General features: G+C 39.9%; 1 protein-coding gene across 9 annotated transcripts in view; it reads right to left on the reverse strand.

Annotated features, from left to right (window-relative positions):
* Positions 1–20,092, reverse strand: part of ST3GAL3 (ST3 beta-galactoside alpha-2,3-sialyltransferase 3) — a 181,250-nt gene that overhangs the window by 138,415 nt on the left and 22,743 nt on the right. The window contains exon 2 of one of the 9 annotated variants that reach the window (XM_041421560.1): positions 14,269–14,331. The exons of 7 other annotated variants lie outside the window; for them this stretch is intronic. The gene's annotated coding sequence lies outside the window, so the exon portion shown is untranslated. Of the gene's footprint in view, positions 1–14,268; positions 14,332–20,092 lie in introns of those variants that run through there. One more of the 9 variants, XM_041421561.1, reaches the window with a different exon arrangement.

The following is a 20,092-nucleotide window of genomic DNA, read 5'->3' on the forward strand; positions in this document are numbered from 1 at the left end:
TCACATCCAAATTCAGAGCTACAGGTTATTTCTGTCAGAAGTTCATGGAGACAAACATTTCTTTAAAGCAAGCCAGATTTACTTGCAAATACACTGAGTTCTGCCTCCACAAACATAAGAAGAAAAGTTTCTTTGCTTCTATTTTCAGATCTCTTCCAGTCATCGCTCAGCTCAAAATCCTCCTGACTTTCTAGGGGGTCTTGCTGAGACAATGTGGCAGCTCTGTCTGTGCCCAGCGCCTTTTCCCAAGCCCCAGAATGTTGCTCTACCTTTCAAAGGCAATCTTCAAAGGTTTTATCTTTCAAAACTCATTAAGATACAATGTAAAACATACCCACCTACATACACCCTTGCTTTAGGTGCCAGGAAGTGTTTGTGCCTGAAGGAGCAGTCCCCAGCCTTTCATATACCTATTTCCATAAATAAGCTTAAATTTTTGTCCTCCTGCCTTAACTGAAGGGCAGCCTTTATGCCGAAATCATGAAATCTGACACACAGTAACTTGCCAATATGTACAGCTTAAGGCTGCACACACCACAGTGCCAGTCTTTTACATCTGTTTTCATGTTAACTACAATCTTTTTTTTTCAGTGGATCTAGCAGCTTAAAAAAGAAAAGGAAAAAAAACCAAAACAACAAGATACAGCAAGATCCAAATGTAACTCTGGATCTTATCCAATCCATCTGAAGAAGCAAAGACAGCACAAGCACTCACTCAATATAGAAGGCACTCAGTGCCAGGAATGATGATGGCTGAGACCTCACCAGCCGGACTGCAAAGGTGCTTTGGGTCACTTTGTGTCAGCTGTGGGTTTAAGTTGCACTGGGACCAGTGCTCTGGGTCACTTTCTCCTCACTCCCACCGTCCAGTTAGAGCATCAAAAACTGGACCAATATACAAATGTGCTCCATCATCCCCCATAAAACAGTGCTGTGCAGGGCTACCTGAATGCGCTCCATCACAGCCCCTTTGGAATGTGGAGGAGTGTTGCATGAGACTCTGTTCCACTGCTGTGAAACCAACACAGGGATCCCATTTCATTCAGGAAAAAGGAGCTCGAAGACAGACTCTGCAAAGGCCCTCAATGCTGCTCTGGGAACAAATTTAAACTCATTTCCAGCAATGCTCCACACAGGACCCAGAACTGAACGTACCTTCAAAAGAGCACAACTGGATTTGCACAGATCTGTTCTGTAGTAAAAGAAAAAACAAAACCAGAAACCAAACCTCAAAAAAACCCACCTGCAAGCAAATCTATGATGACTACATTTATTGTTGCACTTACACCACACTCCAGCTAAGACATCCAGGTATGTGGACTGATTGTATTTCAAGGCAAGGGATGCCTTTCAAATGTTGCTAACCCCTTATCTTTCTCAGGGCCTGGATAACTGTGCACCACACTCCCCTGACCCCAAGACAGACAAATTAAATCATCCATCTTGCTGCATATATTGTGCATCCTAGCTCAGGGCATTTCTGGACAAACTGCAACTTGTAACACATTGCTGTATCTTTTCCAGTACTCTGGTTTCCAAACAGAAAAATAAACAAAGATTTGAATCTTTACAAATGAGCTTACCAACAAACTGCAGATTTGTAGGAGACAAACAAAGCCATGCTGAACAACATCTGAAGTATACACACATCACTGGATAAACATTTAACATGGGTACCCCACTGAAGAGATGTATGGAAACAGCTCTTAAAAGCCCAATTGTGTCAAGTTCTTAAAATCATGTAGGAACAAATACAGGGATTCATTTCCAATACAAATACTAGCCTTACTTTAATTTCATCATTGAAGAAAATGCAATATACAAACCAAAACAGAAGCAGTGGCAACACATAATGAGAACTGCAAATATAATCCACATTCAAACAAGAACTGTACATAAACTGTATGTTTACCTAAGTGTTGTTTCAAAATTTCAGTTAAGATTTTCATAGTAAGTCCCTCCAAAAAGCCACTAACTTTTTATTGCTTTTTACAGATTCTCCCTGCAAGGATTTGTAGATATTTGTCTCAACCTATTGGAAACCAAAGAAGCTGAACCAATAACTTCTCTTTTTTGCAAAACCAGACTTCAGCAATAAAGTAACTTCCCCAAGAAAAACAACATGATTGCGTGCTGCTTTGGAAGTGGTCCTGAGAAACCACAAACTGTCAGTCCCACTGGAGTTATAAGAGTTTAATAATAAAGGCTTAACACAGCCTCAATACCACATACCATTACAGCAATACACTCCACAGGCCAAGCCAAACAGGGAATACAAGAACACATCACAACATAAGGCTGTGATTTGGCACATCCTTATTCAGATGCTCAAGCTCTGAGGTCTCTATTACTTTCTTACATGCATAATCAATGTTTCTCATTCCATACATCCCTGTTCTCCAGATACTTTGATGGATTCCTACAGAACTACAACCTGTATTTAATAACATCTAATGTAATTCATACCTCCAGAACTTGCTCAGAGACCAGATATCCTGCAGAGCTCCATCAGCTGGTCTGAGGATAGCAACTGCGGTAATATTATCCAATAAACTTCTGATTCAGAGTCAGAATGAAAAGAAAAAAATTAGGTGCTTCATTTTTATCATGGAATTAAAAGAACATCCTTAAGGGTCTGTCATCCATCTGTCTCCCTTGTTCTGCTGAGTACTGAAAAGTATAGGATCAAACATCCCAATGGCCATCAAAATTTATTTTCTATTTGAGATCAATATTCTGGAATGTGACATACCAGAGAAGGAATATTTAATGCCTGAAACTCTTCATAGCTTGCTGACAAAGAGATCAATAACAACAAAAACTATTCTTATGTTTCACCTAGTCAAGAAATGAAGCACACAAAAGCACTCTCAAACACATTGTACTGTCAGGATTCATTTGGCAAGAAGATCTTAGAACATCTCCTGCCCCAAAGAAAAAATATTTTGAATAAGACCCTCTCTTATGATGACTATGCAACATACTGAATAATTCTTATATCCAAAGAACTGAAGGGAACTAAATAATTTCAATTCTGTCTTAGAGAACTCACTCAGATACCCAAAGTATGAATATCCTTCCTCAGATTCAGTAAAACATAACTGCCTGCACCTAGAAATTCCTCAAAAGGGCAACCTTCACTTCCTAACACATTGTTTTGCATGCTGAAGATGGATTTAGGGAAGGGCTAAGTAATTTACTCAGTTTAATGACAAATGCCATCCTACTAACTTATTAAGTATCCTACTTTTGCATTAATATTGGGCTCCCCATTCCCCCAGCTTGGTCTATTTTGTTTTACTAAGCTCTTTCTTGTATAGTGACAAGGATTTTCCTACTTGACACCTTCTTTTCTGAACACAGTGAGACGGCTTCATGTTAAGGGCACCGGTCACTACAATAACATCTTCTGTACCACAGCTCAAGGATGTTCCAAGTGACTCATATTCATCATTTTAAAACTCAAAGCACTAATTATAAGACATCACCTAAGCTCCACTTCACACAGCACCAGTGAAGGTCAAAGGAAACACATATCATACCCCTCTTATTGAAAATCTCAGCTCCTACACACATACTCTGCCAAAAACAATCAGTACTGCTCCCATGTTTAGATACCACAAGGAGTTATGATCTCAAGTGTATTGTTTGAACAGCATAATTCTAACATTTTCAATATCTAAGATGAGAAATTATATATAAAGATGACACATACAGAGCACACTTCCTAATCACAGATGTGATAGCTAATAGCAGCAAATAAAGGGACTGCAAGTTTTGGCAAGCCAAACATATGCAGAGTTTCAGTCCAGTGCTGTCTGCAGCTGATAGGACATCCAGGTTCAGAGTTCAAAACTTAGTCCCTTTATGAGAAGAGAAAAGTCACTCAGCAACAGGACACATCTTCAGCAACAGGAAACATCTGATTGTAAAGAACATTTCCAATAAACTCTGGGTTTAATAAATTGTCTTAAAACAAGGCTGCACTAAATTTGAATGCCTGTCCTGTGTGCCACCTGGTGATACTTATTTTGGTATGGAGATGTGGGAATAGGACAATGCTTGTTTCAAATAATGTACCTGCGAGGGAAGATTCATCCTCATTTGACAACACACATCATTGTGAGATATCATAATAATTGAAACATCTCATTCTTAATAGCAATTCCTTTATGTACTGCACAAATTGAAGTTTCTGCATTGTTGCTCTAGCCACTATCTCTTGAAATACCATTCCCATTTACAAAGCACACAGTACTGAAGGTCCATAGGTTTTCTCTCCATTTTTATGGCTCATCCAAAATACCCATTTTATTGACATCTAACTTCACAGCCAAGCGTAGATCTGAACCCAAACTCCTTGGTCATCCAATCCATGCAGATATGAGGTCCCTTTTGTGCTTCAGCCTGGAGCCAGCCACCTTCTGGAGCTTCTCAGCTGGAGTGCTAAGGCTCAGCACAAGCTCGGCTGCAGGGAAGGGAGGCACAGCCGGCTCCGAGTGAGTCTCTGAAAACTAAGCCACAGCCAACAGGGGTAATTTTGCTATAACCCATGCAGCCATGATTAAATTGTTTCTCATCCACAAAAATAAACAATCTGATTTTTTCCAAAGACCCTTAGATAAAAGGCTTGAAGGCTAAGAATGGATATAGCAAAGTATTATCACTTGTCTGGAGAATTCAATGTGGCATCAAGGTCTACTGGTTACACTGTAAACAGAAAAGTCATTCCCTATCACCTCTCAATTTCCTGTCGTTTAATTGAAAATACAGCTCTCTTAGTGATACTGAACTTGAGAGATGTAGTAATACTCCTTTAGGCAATTTTTATGTATTTCATAGAACCTAACCAACCTTTTTACACTTGCTGTTTTGTGCATTACTCCTTTTTCATCAGGACGTTTGTTATGAAGTGGTAAACGAACTGAACAACACTCATGTTCTGAACAGATGTATTTTTAAAATGGTTTGAGCATGCCAATTTTCTTTATTCTGCAACGAATGAATGGAATGAAAAGATGTGGCGTCCTGCGCCAGCTGGCAAATGCTTCAGAAGGATATTACATTGCTATTGTCTTCAGCAGGGCCCAAATAACTGTTTGGTGGCAGGAAGGGCTGGTATGTTTTGCTCATAAGATCAGTATTTATTTGGATCTACTACATAACTTCGCAGGACCATGATCAACATGGTGCTTCACTGAGCATCAGGGACACACAGCTCCTCCGTGTCCATCACAGCTCCCTGCTCCAGGGAAAGGCCAACAACACCTGCTTCCTACCTTGCACTTTCCAGAAGGGAGGCAGACAGTTCCCATAGACAAAGGAAAAGGTGAGATCAAGGTGCTGAAGGCATTCAATGAAGATACACTTGACTTTGAGGAACACAACTCCAGAGAAGGTACAGAACTACCATAAAGTCACAAAAACACCCAGGCCAAACTCTACCAATAAAGTTGGTATCCAAGAAGTTATTTTCCTGACAATAGCTAATCCCAAACAGAGTCTCAGTATTTTAAGGAGTTCATTATCTCCTAAAAGAAGCCTCATATTTTGGTTTCAATTATTACTGTAGCACAAAGTCAGTCATATTCCCAAATTCCATAGAGGAACATGCAATAAATTGCAAAACAGTACAATTTCTCTCTTTGAAGATAGCAATCTATGTGGCAAGACAGAAAATAGGTACTGGCAGCTGGGGAATTACACAGCACAGAGAAAATTAATTCTGTATTTTCATATTGCACAAAAAGCATATATTGTTAGCTTAGATACTATAAAACACAAAGCATTTATAATTCGAAATAAATTGCTTTAGTCTTGTAGCATTTTTTCTAAATATGGACTTTTACGTTAATAAAACACAGTTTGTGTCTCAAACTTACATATACTCACACAACTGTCAGAGAACTCTGGAAGGCTGATGCACACTATTTTCTTATGGTTTCTTTATGGTTTACATAAATGAAGATATCTACACACAATTAATGACAATCAGGACAACTATTTTATAGACTGGTCTTGGTTTTATGCCTATTCAGCCAATCAACTATTTTTTCCTCCCTTTCCCTCACATGCAAAGACCTTTTCCAAGCTAACTCTTTGAAACCCCTCCTTTCTCAAAAGCAGAAGTACAAATACTTCCATCAGGAAATTCACATTCTTCAGTTTCTTTGAAAATGATCTACAACTTATGATATTTAGCCAGTGGTCAAAAGCTTCCCAAAACCTTAACGCATGCAATATCTGGCCCAACTACCACAATAACTGCCAACAAGGTCCTATGTAGAGTTTTTACAGTGAGATTTGTCATCTCTCCTGTCTCTGCCTGGAGCACAAACAAATCACAGGAAGGAGTAAGGAATGAGGCATGAACTTAAAACACCTCCTGAATACAAGTGTTTTAAAGGCATCTTGTCTAGAAAATGACCACACTTGAATTTCTTTTGCATAGCAAGGACCTAGATCATTTATTAACATGAAAGGTGATGTTGAACAGAAAGCCTGCTGGATCCATTTTTCACTCATGCATTTTCAGTTTGTGGCCAGAGGGAAGTTTGTGGGAATTCGTTTAACTTTTAACAGCATTGCCACAACTGATTCCAAAATTTGAAGAGATTTCTGGCCCATCAAATCCTAAAACTTAGTAAGTTTCCAAAACATGCTGAGACTTCCAAATGAAAATTTTGATTTGAGAGTTCCTACACAATATGTGATTTTATAGGTAGCAGACATACTCAGAGATATGGAGCATAAGTTCTTTCCAAGCTGACTGGCTTGAGCAGCAACTTGTCTTTACCTTACTGACTCACTAACTGGTCTACAAAGGGCATTATGTCTACACAAAAGCCTTCACATCCTAAACCAAACACTAACACAAGCAAATCTGAAATAAAGCTATTCCCAGAGTATCTGCTTGACTATGAAAGCACCCATACTCAGAGGAAAAAAAACCAAAAAAAGGCTCCAAAACAAAAAACACAGTAACTGAACAGTAGATATATTCTCATTTCCTATTATTTTCTTTCAGAGAAGTGTTTGATTTTAATTTTTAAATAAACCAGTTCATCAAAACATAAGAAAAAGAACCCAGGGATGCACTAAATGCTGTCAGTAGTGCCTCATTTCCATGTGCAGAAAATTGCAGGACAGTGAAAAATTTATTGAAATAGCAGCTGCAGGAGTGGAAGTTGATCAGCACACACACCACTCAGCCCCTGGACAAATACAGCTGGAGACAATCTAAGGAAAAGTGTTCCTCCTATCACACCACATAGAAAAAGACAATGAATCCCATTAAATTAGCACTTGGCAGAGAAACAAGCCGGGGGGGGGGGGGGGGGGGGGGGGGAAGCAATGGAATCAAACTGCTGAGCACCTCCTTGAAGTGTTTCAGCCTTTAAAAAAAAACAAAACAACTCATAGGGTAGTTTCCAAGTCAGCAGTGACTAAAAGTCAGCAGCCACTCTTCTAAGTGGGAAAAAGACATAAAAAAAGACAGCACTCTCACCTCCAGCTACAAGAACTTTTACTGTCCATGGATAAATTCTATCAAAAAGATCCTTGTCAGCCAGACTGAAGACTGAACACTGTAACTGTGTTACAGTGACACAAAGCTTGCGTGCAAAACTGGAATAGGCAGCAAAATACCAGAGAACTCAGGAAAGCCATGAAGTCTCTTGCATCTTTGCAACAAGCAATCAAAATGCCTCTGGAAAACAAAACTGAACAAGGAAACCCACCCCAAAAACAGGAGGAAAAAACCAAAACCCCAATCCACATCAAAGGACTACCTTAATGAAAATAGAGAGACATTAAGAACAGTAATCCAGCATCCAGCACAGCAGCATCACTGAAGCGTCGATTTTTTGGTTGTTGTTGAAGATCCTGTGAAACTGCCAACTCTACTTCACTAAAAGTTGAAACTTCAGAAATTGAGAGATGCCAAGAACAACTCCCTTTCTAAGTCAATTTCCACAAAGAAAATCTACTGTAATCTCAGAAAGACAAAACTTCCACAGTGCTCCACAACAGACTCCATTCCTTATTAGCATTTCCAGCCACCTGCTGAAGTGTGCTTCCAGCCAGGATTTCACAGGCTCACTGGGATTCACAAATTTTAGAGTTTCACCAGTTCTGGATTACTCCACTAGCAGAACTCCTTATAAAAGGCAACAGCCATTTTATTAACCTTATTCTAAAACAGCTGCCTCATCTAACACAACTTCTTTTGACTGGCAAAAAATCCCAACAGCTTGATGTTGGCAAGTCTGGGATCAACTCAGAAATGGAAAAAGGCCTTTTCTTGATTTGTGACAAGTCATCAATGTTGGCAACTTTTTGGCCCTAAATTTGACTACGAAATTTCCTGCACAACTGAGCAGATGATAGGGAAAGAGAGGAGAGGATTAAGGAAAGGGAGATAGCAATGAGTAGGGTGTTCTACAAATAAAGAATATTGCAGGAGCCTGAGACAGCAGATCACAAAACACAAAGGGCTGCTGGTCATTAGAAAAAGGCCAACTGTGTTGAATGGCTTAAGCTGTTGGGTTTTAAGGACTGGTTTAGAGGAGGAGGTTCTTAGGTATTATAAGGTTTATAAACTGTAATAAAAGAGTGACTTTCTCAGGCTGGATAACCTTGACATTCCTTTTAAACCATACCAAAACAAACATGCCCACCAACTCTCCCAAACGGAATCAAGAAAAGGCAACACTAACCACAGTAGATGCTATTCAAGGCAATACACAAACCTCAGCATCTCAAGGCCAGGGGCTCCATATGGAGAAATGCAAGCCAAAAGCAGGATTTAGGGCCAACTTCAAAATTGTACATATGTAAAAGAACTGCAACCACTTTAAGATCCTCACTGCGTCCGAGCAACTCGTTGTCACCAGCCCCGAGCCCACAAGAGTTCAGAGACGGAAACAAAGTTATCAGTTGCAGCAGAGCACTTTCCCACAGCTGCTTTTAATTAAGCTGATTTGGCAATAGTGACTGACAGCAAGCAGAGCCTTCCCAAATCACTTTGCAAGCATTTTTGCCAGTATTTCACCATCTGTGATAACCAGGATACTTGATACTAACTAGGATCTGTCTGAGGTACAGCATTTTAGAGCTGTGTATCCACCTTCTACAATCATCTACCACAGCCACTGCTTACAGGTAACTGGAGCCACTGTTTACAGATAATGGAGTGTGGGGAGAAGGTGCAGAACTTGAGGAAAGGCACTGGATAAATTCCACTGAGAAAACCACTCCTGAAAAAGCAGATAGATCACTTGCCAGAATCCCATAATACCTTGGCCATACTGGTAGTACATGAAACCTATAAATTATCACATGGATCTTGAGGAGATTTTGGAGCTGTAACAAACAGAAGGGCCTATATAGTTTCTAGCCTAGTTGTGTAGTTTTTTGACAACATAGGGCAGGTTTAGCCTGAAGAAATACTTTTGGGTTATACCATGATGTCAGAACAATCCAGGGTATGGCCATACTATGCGAATTTAAGCCCCATGAAGGGAATGAGAAAGGGTCTAGAAAAGGAGTAATTTTAATGGCATCTAACTACACGGAATTTTTTTCTAAGGAAAAATTTGTGACCAGCAATTGGAGTGGGAGACACTAATGGTATCAGTACCAGCACTGATACATGAGACCAACACACATAAGGAATAGATGGATCAGTAAATATAAGTCAAGAACATGCAAAAAAAAAAAAAAAAAAATCAGCCTTCTGCAGGAATGCTTAGCATGTACCCACACCAAGTCTCTCTGGGTCATTCAAGGTATGAATATCTGATACAAACACTAGTTCAGATTAAAACACTGACCTGGCCACCTCCAATAAATGAAGATTGCTGACACTAAAGCCAGGGAAATTGCCAAGAACCAAGCCTTATGTCTGAACCGAGGCAAAAGAAACAATGAGTGTTGTGGGATCATAAGTCTGGGCTTCACAAGAGCAGAATTCACGGACCAGCTTCAGAAAAACCCAGGGGATTTGGGCCTTGGGAGAAGACTGGTGCAGGACAGTTTGCTCATTTTGAAGAATGACCTCCACCATGCTCAAGAATCATAGAGCCAATGTGCAGAAAATCAAGAAATGGTACCAGGAGACCCACATGGATCAACAAGGAGGTTTTGACAATACTCAAATGTAAAAAGAATGCACACAACAGGTGGGAGCGGGGTCAGGCGAGCGGGGACAAATGTAGAGACACTGCCCTGGTGTGCAAAGACAGACTTGGGAAGGTCAAATCCTGCCTGGAGCTGAGAACAGTCAGGGACAAGAAGTGCTTCTACAAGCAATTGGGCAGTAAAAAGAAGACTAGAGAAAATGTGGGCATCCTGCCGAGAAAAAAATATGGAAAAGGCCTGGAGAAATTGGCAGGCAGATCTCATGAAGTTCAGCACAGAAAAATGCAAAGTCCTGCTCCTGGAGAGGAATAACTATGCCCTACAGGCTGGGTGCCAACCTACTGGAAAACAGCTTTGCAGAGAAGAACCTGGGAATCTGGGTGGAGCAGCTGAACCAAGCCAGCAGCATGCCCCAGTCACAAAGGCAGCCAACAGCCCCCAGGGTGGGGGACCCTAACCATGGGCAGGGATAACTTCCACTAGACCACGTTGCTCAAACCCCTGTCCAATCTGGCCTTCAAAATTTCCAGGAATGAGGCAACGACAACTTCTCTGGGCACCCTCTTCTAGTGTCTCACCACCCTTACAGTAAATAATTTCTTCCTAATATTCAGTCTAAACCTACGCTCTCTGTTTGAAACCATTTCCATAAGCATAAGTACATCAGAGTCAGAATATAGCAGTGACCAAACTGGAGGTGTCTCACTTCCATCAGGATTATCAATTCCAAACCCAAATTAACACCACTCTTAGGCCACACAGTATACTTTCACAGCAAAGCAAAATTTAGGATATTTTCACACCCTGTGTGGCCCAGCACATCACTGCAATTGCCCCCAGCACAGCTGTGCCATGACAACTGCTCACAGGGTGAGCGGAGGTGGTAAATTGGATCACTGAAAAAGTATGGGACAAAACTCTCCAAAAATAGTCCTTAAAAATGTTACTATTAAGTAGTCACTTAGAGCAGATTTGCCACAAAAATCAACACCACTATGTAACTGTACTCTCAGAAACTTAGATTTGGAAAGCTCAGGTCCTTTCCACGGAACTGAAATGATCCCTGGCAAAATGGTAACATTCCTTAAAAGCGGGTCTTAAATAACATCCCACCTGTTGACATTCAAATAAAACACAACTCTGGTGAACAGCGGCCAGAGACTGTGCAAGAATGTGGTAAATAAAACACAGGAGGAGAGAGCAGGGCTGTCCAACAAGAGATGGAATAATTGCAACTTTGTCCCCAAACCTTTACTGGTTTTTTTTATAGTTTATCTCCAGAAGAAAAACTGTCTGGAAAGTTCCAGCATAATCAACTTCTCAATCTAGAACAAAGAAGGAACAGTCCTTCCACAGCACTGAAGGACAAATAAGCTGTATCAGAATACATATCTTTGAAGCACTTTTTGTGACATCAGAACTAATGAGAAAACATTCATACTTAATTGGGGGATTCTCCACAAAACTACTTAGTAAATCCATAAATGCATGCTATGAAGATGGGGCAGTGATCCAACAACGACTAATAACATGTCAACAGTTCCAATGAATAACATATTAAGAGCAAAAAAAAAATTCCAAACTCGGTGTGAAAAACCTCATTTTTTATCTTGCATCAACAGTACCCTCTGCTGTTCCAAAGCTGCACTGCATAAGGTGACATCCAGCCCTGACCATTGGAATACTCCATCCATCAAAAGCATCTACCTAGCTTTATTCATTAATTATGCCACTTCCTGTAAAGATGTTCCAGATATGCTGGCTTCTTCCTACTATAGAGCCAGGTTTTTTGTTGGTTATAATGTTAATGTATTTATTGTCCCAAGACCTTCTTCTGTGATTAGAAAAATAGAGTTTTAACCTTAGAAATAATTTTTAAATTAATACTTTAAAATTACAAAAACAATATAAATTGAAGGCTATCCTCTAGGGAAGAAAAGACCTAGCCAACACCACAGTAATATTTTCTGGAACATTTCTGAAAAGCCAAAAGGGGGTTTTAGATTTTAAAATCAGTGTATCGCTCAACAGCCACACATCAGAGAAATCCAAATATTCTACCACAAGCTTTTTCAAAACACAACTTGAAGGCTACATCCCATCTGGCAAATGGCCCTAGGGGAAACAACACAGGAAGACTCCTGTACTCCTGATATCCTCTGATAATGCAGCATGCCTGTGCTGGAAGAAGGACCATCACACTGCAGATGCAGCACAGCAGGAGCAGAACCAGGGAGGTGAGGCAGGGAATACCGCACGCTTCCCCTGTGATGAAAATTCCAGACCCACCCAAGCAGGGTCACCATGAAGCTTCAGCAAAAGCCCTGAACCTGAGGAGACACCACGCTCAGAGTGTGCAGCTGATGGTGACCATCAGCAGAGAAATTCAGAATTCTAGTGTACTACTGTTCTTGTCCCCTCATATGGAAGGCAATGTGAGGGAGGATAAGCACAAATTGCATGAGCACTACAAGGGAAAAAATGCCCCCAAGTGGGATTTGAAGCACAGACTTCTCACCACAGGCAGCCTGTATGAACAAGCACAAGGAGGAAAAGACATACAAGAGCAAGGAACGCTCTAACTAGATTACATGGTTAAGATGACTGTGCCAGAATTGAACTGTGAATGAATACACTGAAGTATAATCCAGAACTACAGGGGAAAAAAAAACCAAAACAACAAAACAAACAAACCAGAAAATAGAACTCTCTCAGTACAGAGAAGAAACAAACTTGTACAACTTGCAATGGAAAAGAAACCTCTATTGCCTGATCTCAAAAGCTTTTCAGGGCATGGTGACACACGACAGAAAATGTCTACAGAGCTTAAAATCAAAAGAAACTGAACAACACATGTTGTCTTTAACTATATTGTCAACAAGACACTTCCACCCAGTTCAGTGTCTTCTTCTGAAGTGATGGGAAGCACCAGTCAGTCACCTTTGACCAAAGGACACAACCTTGAAGTTTCAAGGCTGTTTCCACGTCTTTCCAGCAAGAGCAGACTTAGAACCAAATTTTCATACATTTCACAGCAACAGCAACATAACTTCCAAGTGTATGGCAAGTATACAAATATTCGATCTTGGCAAGGGAACAAAGTACTTCCAAGGGGACTCAATGGTGTTGTAATGAGTTACAGTGAACAGCAAGCTGATCTGAATTGGCACCACAACACTGAAACCCCCACATCTTTGCACTGAAAAGCATCAACTAGAGCACAACTGCAAACCACATTTTTCTGTTCCACTCATTCCAAAGAAATACATGCTGGAGCACCACACTCCAAGAAACATACACACAAGCTAGGGAGTATTTAGAAGTAGCAACGTTTAATTTTTTTTTAAATTTCTCACTAGAATTATAAAGCCCAAATCTGAAGAAAATAAGACTGCAAGAAGTTTATCACCTAATCTAAAACTCACAAACACACATTGAGGGGAGCAAAAAAATTAAAACAAGAGGGTGAAAGTCAGAAAAGCTTGCAACTGACTTCATTGTGGTCAAAGGGGTTTAGAGTAGACATCAGGAAAAATCTGTCTAGAGGGAAGAACAATTAAGCACTGGGACAGATTGTACCAGTTTCCATGATTAGATTTTATAGAGTACTTATGACATATGTTGAAATAAAAAGATGTTAAAAATATTGTTTCTAAAAGCCCAGAGAAAGACCTGGGGTAGTTCTTTCCAGTGCTATTTGCTACAATTTCCTACAAAGGAAAACATTTTCAATGGCCATTATTCAAATATACAACCTTTAAAACAAGTAGTAACATTTAAGGTCAGATAATCAAGAAAACACACAGTACTAGAAATCAAGCTTATTAATCTACACTTTAAAAAAAGCATAGGACAATTATTTTTCAAATTAAATATTTACTAAAGTGTCTTAGAAAGTATCTAAATGTTATACAGAAGGAAAGGAAACTGCCTTGTACTTCCAGCTCCCTGTTGTTTCTTAATGCCAGTGAGGTAGCTGGACTAAATATCAGTGCCAGGAGCACAAAAATGCAAGATAACGGCACTGAGGTACATACCATAAATATGAAAATAAGTTAAAAATAAATACTAGTTATGTTTTCAAAATATAAATAATTATTTTGCAGCTTAACACTATCCCTTTCTTACCTACAGACTGACTGCTCAGGACTGATATTCTCACTTGCTGATATTATCTTGCTGCTGTCAGTGCTTTAAAAAAAAAAAAAAAGAAAATTAATTTGCAACCATTTTTAGCATCAGGACAGCAATAAGGAAGGAGGCTTCTGCTTTGTGGCCAAAGAAACATTATTCTTCAATACTATCCAAGTCCTAAGAAGGTTACAATCAAAACAATGTAACTTCTTTCTCAGTACAATGAACCAACATCCCTCTAGAAATTTGAAACTGGTTCAAGCCTGTCTTTTAAAAGAAGCCAAAACCCATTTGCCTTGATGGAGAAACAACACAAAAGAAAAGAGAAATTAAAAATTATTAACATGGATTTGTGTCCATCTTCAAGATGAAACTTGCAGTATGCAAGCACCTCCACATGTTTGCAATCCTGACACAGCCCAACATTCAATACACAATTGCAGGGGATTTATACCCCACGTGATTCCATGCAACTGCATTCCCCAAACACTTCATTGGACCAGACAGACATTCCAGAGATGAGGCTTCACACTGTACAGGATGCAGGAAGGGAACCACCCAGCAATCTATGCAAAATGAAGCCTTCTGGAAACATTCATCCCACTGGACACGGACAAAGGAAATACCACAAATAATGCTTTTTAATTAAAATGTGTTACAAAGTGTACACAGGCACACACCAGAAGGAACTGATAAAAACTATTATAAGATAAAATATCTTAGAAAAGGAGTACACTTACTTCTCAACTCCTGCTAAAAGAAAAGAAATTATGGTATTTGTTATGGATTAGTAGCTTTGGAAATCTCACCTTTCAAGGACAATAGGTGGAGGTGCTATGAGGAAGAGACAACCACTACTGTTGGTGCAGTCACTGCAGGCAGAAAGACAGACAATTGTGTGCAATGGCTAAAAGGACTCAAAAGGGAAAGAATTTGCAACATACAACACTATGGTTGCCACCAGCATATATCTTATTGCACAATTAATGAAATACCTCCAGTGTTCCTATACCACAGAGTTTTGAATCAATTAAGCAATTCATGGGAGAGATTTAAAGAGCTTAGTGTGGATACCTGATTGAAAAAATAAACTACCTCAAAAATAGTTTGGAAAACAACATTTGTGCTACACCAGGAACTGCAGAACTTGAAGAAAATTGAAGAAAGATGTGCAGAAAGTTGAAGCATGATCAAATAAGCAATACAAATGCTCAAAAGGATTAGACAAACCAAACACAAGTACAAAAGGGAGACTTTAAGGACACCACTCCATTTGGATACAACATGTTGCAGTCCCCATCTCCCTCTGAAACAGGTTGCAACCCCAAATTTATAGTCATTTCAATAATGAACAACCTATGTTCAACACTCCACATATCTCCACATTTTTAGTCACAATCCAGACATGCCTGTCATGAACAGCTGGCAGCAGCAGAAGCTGTTAAAACACAGCAGTGTTCACACCCAATGCAGCCATTTCCAGCAGCTCTGCCTTCTCCAGAGGGAACCAGTTACAACACGCATGGCCCCCCAGCAGCCATCATCTTCTCAGGAGCCCTCAGCCTCTGATTACACAGCAGTCAGTAACAGCCATCCTCTTTCAAACAGTTCTTTGTCATTCTGAGCTTACTAAACAGCTGTGTGTCAAGCACTCAGCCTAAATGAGAAGTACTGCACAAACAGCCACTGCCTTTCCTCACTGACCTTCTCATCTGTTGGGTTCTGAAATTTCGAGAGACAGCCCTGATTACTTTGGTAATTACTTCTCATGCTGTCTTCTGGTCTTCACTTTATACCTACAATTATGAACCAAACCAAAAAAAAAAAAGCGTAGGCATATGGAACACATATTCAATTCTCACTCTATCCTGCAAGTCCTTCAGGGGAAGGAAGTGACAATGGCCACTGTTACAGATTAGGGTGTTCTGACTGGACATTAGGAAAAATGTCTCTACCAGAGCACAGTGGAACAGGTTGTCCAGAGAGGGTGCCTGATACCTGAAGTCTGCTTTTCTACTCATCACTCTGTTCGATACTCCCTTAAAAGTAACTGCTTTTGGACTGATCCCCTTGAGGAGCATAAGCCCTTTGTGGCAGCAACATCAATACCTACATTGTTACTGTATATTCAATACGTTCAATATTGTACATTCCATGTTAAGTGTCCCTTCATTGACCTGACATTTCTTCAACCAACTCCAATACGAGCACCTCCAATGAAACAAATGCATGATAAAGAGGTGTTTGAAACAGAAGGTGATGTACCAAAAAGTATATAGAACTATTTAACTGACATAAAACAGCAAAAAATGTTTGGGACAAGAGGTACAGGAATACCCAAATACAAAAAAACCCCAAACAACTCCAAATGACAATGAACCCTTTGTTCTAGTACATCATGCCTGGTCCCTAGGGAGGGCTGCAGACAAACAAGGGATTGTGCAGATGATCAAACACCAGGGCACTGACACAAGGGCTGTGAGGACAGACTGAGGCAATGAGCTTGTTTAGCCTGCAGAACACAGCACCTGGGGGAGGCCAAAGGGCACCTGCAGCACCTGCACGAAGCTCCCCAGAAAATGGAGCCTGATTCCCAAAGTGCCACGTGGTGGGACAATGAGAGGCAGTGGGCACAAGGTGAAACGAGATGTTTGGACTACTGGATGTAAAGAGAAATCTGTTCACCATGAAGACAGTGATGCATTGGAAAAGACTGCACAGAAAGGTTGTACAGTCTCTATTCTTGGTCTCAGCTAATAATTGATGCCGCTTTGACCAGGAGGTTGGATGAGAAATTTAGCAACATTCATTCCAACTAGTGTTATCCTCTAATTTTGCAAAGTCTTGCTCTATTCTTAAAAACTCTTGAGATTTTTTAAAGGTATTTTAAACCTGAACAAATTTAACATTAAAACTAATACATGGAGATTTATTTTCCTGTAGCTTACCATATCTGGACACATAATATAAGATGGAAAAGGTTATTTTTCCCACTATTTACACATTGCACATGTAGGCACACAAATGTGAGAGTGTACTACAGTTATCTTTAGTAAAAGAGCTCTTTTACTAAGAGCTGTTTTTCTACTAAGCCTGCAACAATAATGGCTAAACAGAATTGAAGAGAAATATACAAATAACTCCGGTGAAAGATGCAAAAACATTCTGCTTTAAACAACAGAACAGAGATGAAAATCTGAACATATATTTCTATTTATGAGTATGGCTAATTCTGATATATCCCAAGACTAATTCACAGTCTCACCCTGCTTTGCTAGAATAAATCTACTTTCATCTTCAAGCTGATCTCATGTCAACAGTTACAACGTGCAAACCTAAGTAGTACAAAGATTAGTTGCTTTCAAAGAAAAAAATGTAGTATGTGCACTTAATCCTTCAGGTGCTTACAACATAGGAAACATTTGGAAAAGTACAGCTTCAATTATAATATTTTTTTTTCCAAGTAAGTTCTCATAAAGAAGTTTAATATCTTGAAATACTATTCATTCTCCTTCCTAAACTGGCTTTCTACAGTCTTGGTTAGTCATATATTCTTAGCCTTTCCAACCTCTATGCAGATGCTAAATTATTTTCTGAACCCAGGTAAATTCTTAAGAGTCTCATTATAATTTCTACACAGAGTTAAACACTCACTACCCTGTCTTCTTAAACACCTTTTGAAAAATAAATAAACAAATAGAATACTTTGCCATTCTTTTAAGGCAGCATTTCTAGAAACATTAGTTATCTCCCCATCTTCTTAACTCATGTTCTAACTAGGCTTTAGGGGTGCTTTTTCAGAGAACACCATTAGTCTGGGAAGATCAATACCATGTGAAGATGGTAACAGAAGCTCTCATATAGATTTACAAAGCAGTCAGACAAGTTTATCTGAAAATCTTAACAGGCACTATTATATAAAACGATAACATATCCATCTCAGGAAACCAAAGGTCACACACTGCAGGAAGCGAGGAGAAGAGCATGGGAGAAACAAGAGTACGTGCTAACCGCACTGCCGGTTTTCTGAGACACTCTGCTGCTTGTGCCCCTGGCTGAGCAGGCGCAGCCGTCCTCACAGGAGGCTGTTAGCAGTGACAGCAGGGCAGAACTCACCTGCACAGGTTTTGTCATGAGAGACATATGCAACAGCTGTGCTTCTTAACACAAACTTGTCTCCCAAAGCTTTTATTTTACTTCTTTCTTTAAAGTAGGTGAAACTAAGAGCAGCAGTTGGTTCAATAATTATAAACATGCCCTCATCACTCGTCAGAAGACTGCAGGATATTTTCATCTTCAGCTCCCATACCAATTCTACCTGATGGAAAGCAATTCAAATTATCAAATGTGTCTTTATTCTCCTCCTGCTTCAACCTCTGCAGAAGGATTTGCAGGTTTTCTGGACCTTCCAATTATTCAAGATTAAAAGCATCCAGATTTTCTCCACAGCAGCAAGCCATGAAATAACATTAAATATTAAGAACTTTTCTTCTCTTTCCTCAGCTGGCAGAAGTCCTTTAAATAGAATGAGCTGTTTTGTAAATGAATGAAGTAACAAAGTCTGACTCCCTAAGAATTTTAGATTTATCTACATTTTCTTCTCCCTGCAATAATGCAAGCATGGTACTCAAAACCTTATATGGCTGTGTGATCTCTCCAGATTCTTTGGGCAAATACAGAATTTCAACTGAATGCAAAAGAAAAAAATCCATTAGGAAAGACTTCTGAACACAAGTGTCAGGAGATAAAACCAGAAATTTGCCAGGATGTCATCTGAATGATCAGATTATGAAAATAGCTACAGGCAACAGTAATGGACTGTTAAATATAAGTGGATATAAATAGCAAGGTTTCTCCAAATTAAGGTACTGTGAAACCAAATGACTCCACGGTAGGCTTTTTTACTTTTCACCCAGGGGATGGCAGCTGTCATTCTGTACCTGCGATGAAAATAATAAAGCTCTGGGTTTTTGGTTGTGGGGTTTTTCGTGGTTTTTTTAACCCAACATTTTTGCCGCGGCCGTGACGTGGCGGGCGCGCCGGGCCTCTGCCGCCCCCGCGCGGCACCCGGGCGCCACTGCAGGCCCGGCCGCCCCGTCCTGCCGCACCTGCGGGGCTCCCCTGATGTCTCTGGAAAAATCCTGATGATTCTGGAAAAATCCTGAGTTAAGCACGTCGGTCTGTCCAGGACGGATTTAAAACAACATTTCCTAAAGAGCTGGAAGGAGAAGGAAGAGAAGGACCCTGTATTTTCACACAGTATCAGTTCCCTGGACTAATTCACTGCCCGAACAAGTTTTTAGATGTCTGAACGCAAGCCAGAGGAGCAGAAACCGCTTAGCCAGGAGCTCTGCAGAAACTTTCCAGTACAGAAACCTCATTTTACATTACCTACTCTGTCATGTTATTTAGTCTTTACCAAGACTGAAGTATTTAATTGGGAAAAAAACCAGCACAGAACCAGGCAAAAAACTTAATTCCTTGCCAAAAAAAAAAAAGGTGTGCAATTTTCACTTCATGCATGAGGAATGATGTGGCTTTAAATTAAAAAATCAATACTTATAGAAACACACAAGTATAAAACATGAAAAAAAAAAAGGTCACATAAGAAGAAGTAAAAATTCATCATACAGCCATCTTAGACATTTTCATAAACAGGTTTTTGAAGGAAGAAATCCCAAGATTAGTTTACACTGAATGGGGACAAGGATAAGTAAAGCTACTTATGGGGTAATTCTCTTCCTGTAAAAGCACAAACACACAACTGCTGAGCAAAGTATACTTACACTAGCACAAAATTATGTCAACATCAGTAATT

Source organism: Onychostruthus taczanowskii, unplaced genomic scaffold (genome assembly GCF_017590055.1).
Source record: "Onychostruthus taczanowskii isolate IOZ18803 unplaced genomic scaffold, ASM1759005v1 scaffold7, whole genome shotgun sequence".
Lineage (NCBI taxonomy): Eukaryota > Metazoa > Chordata > Aves > Passeriformes > Passeridae > Onychostruthus > Onychostruthus taczanowskii.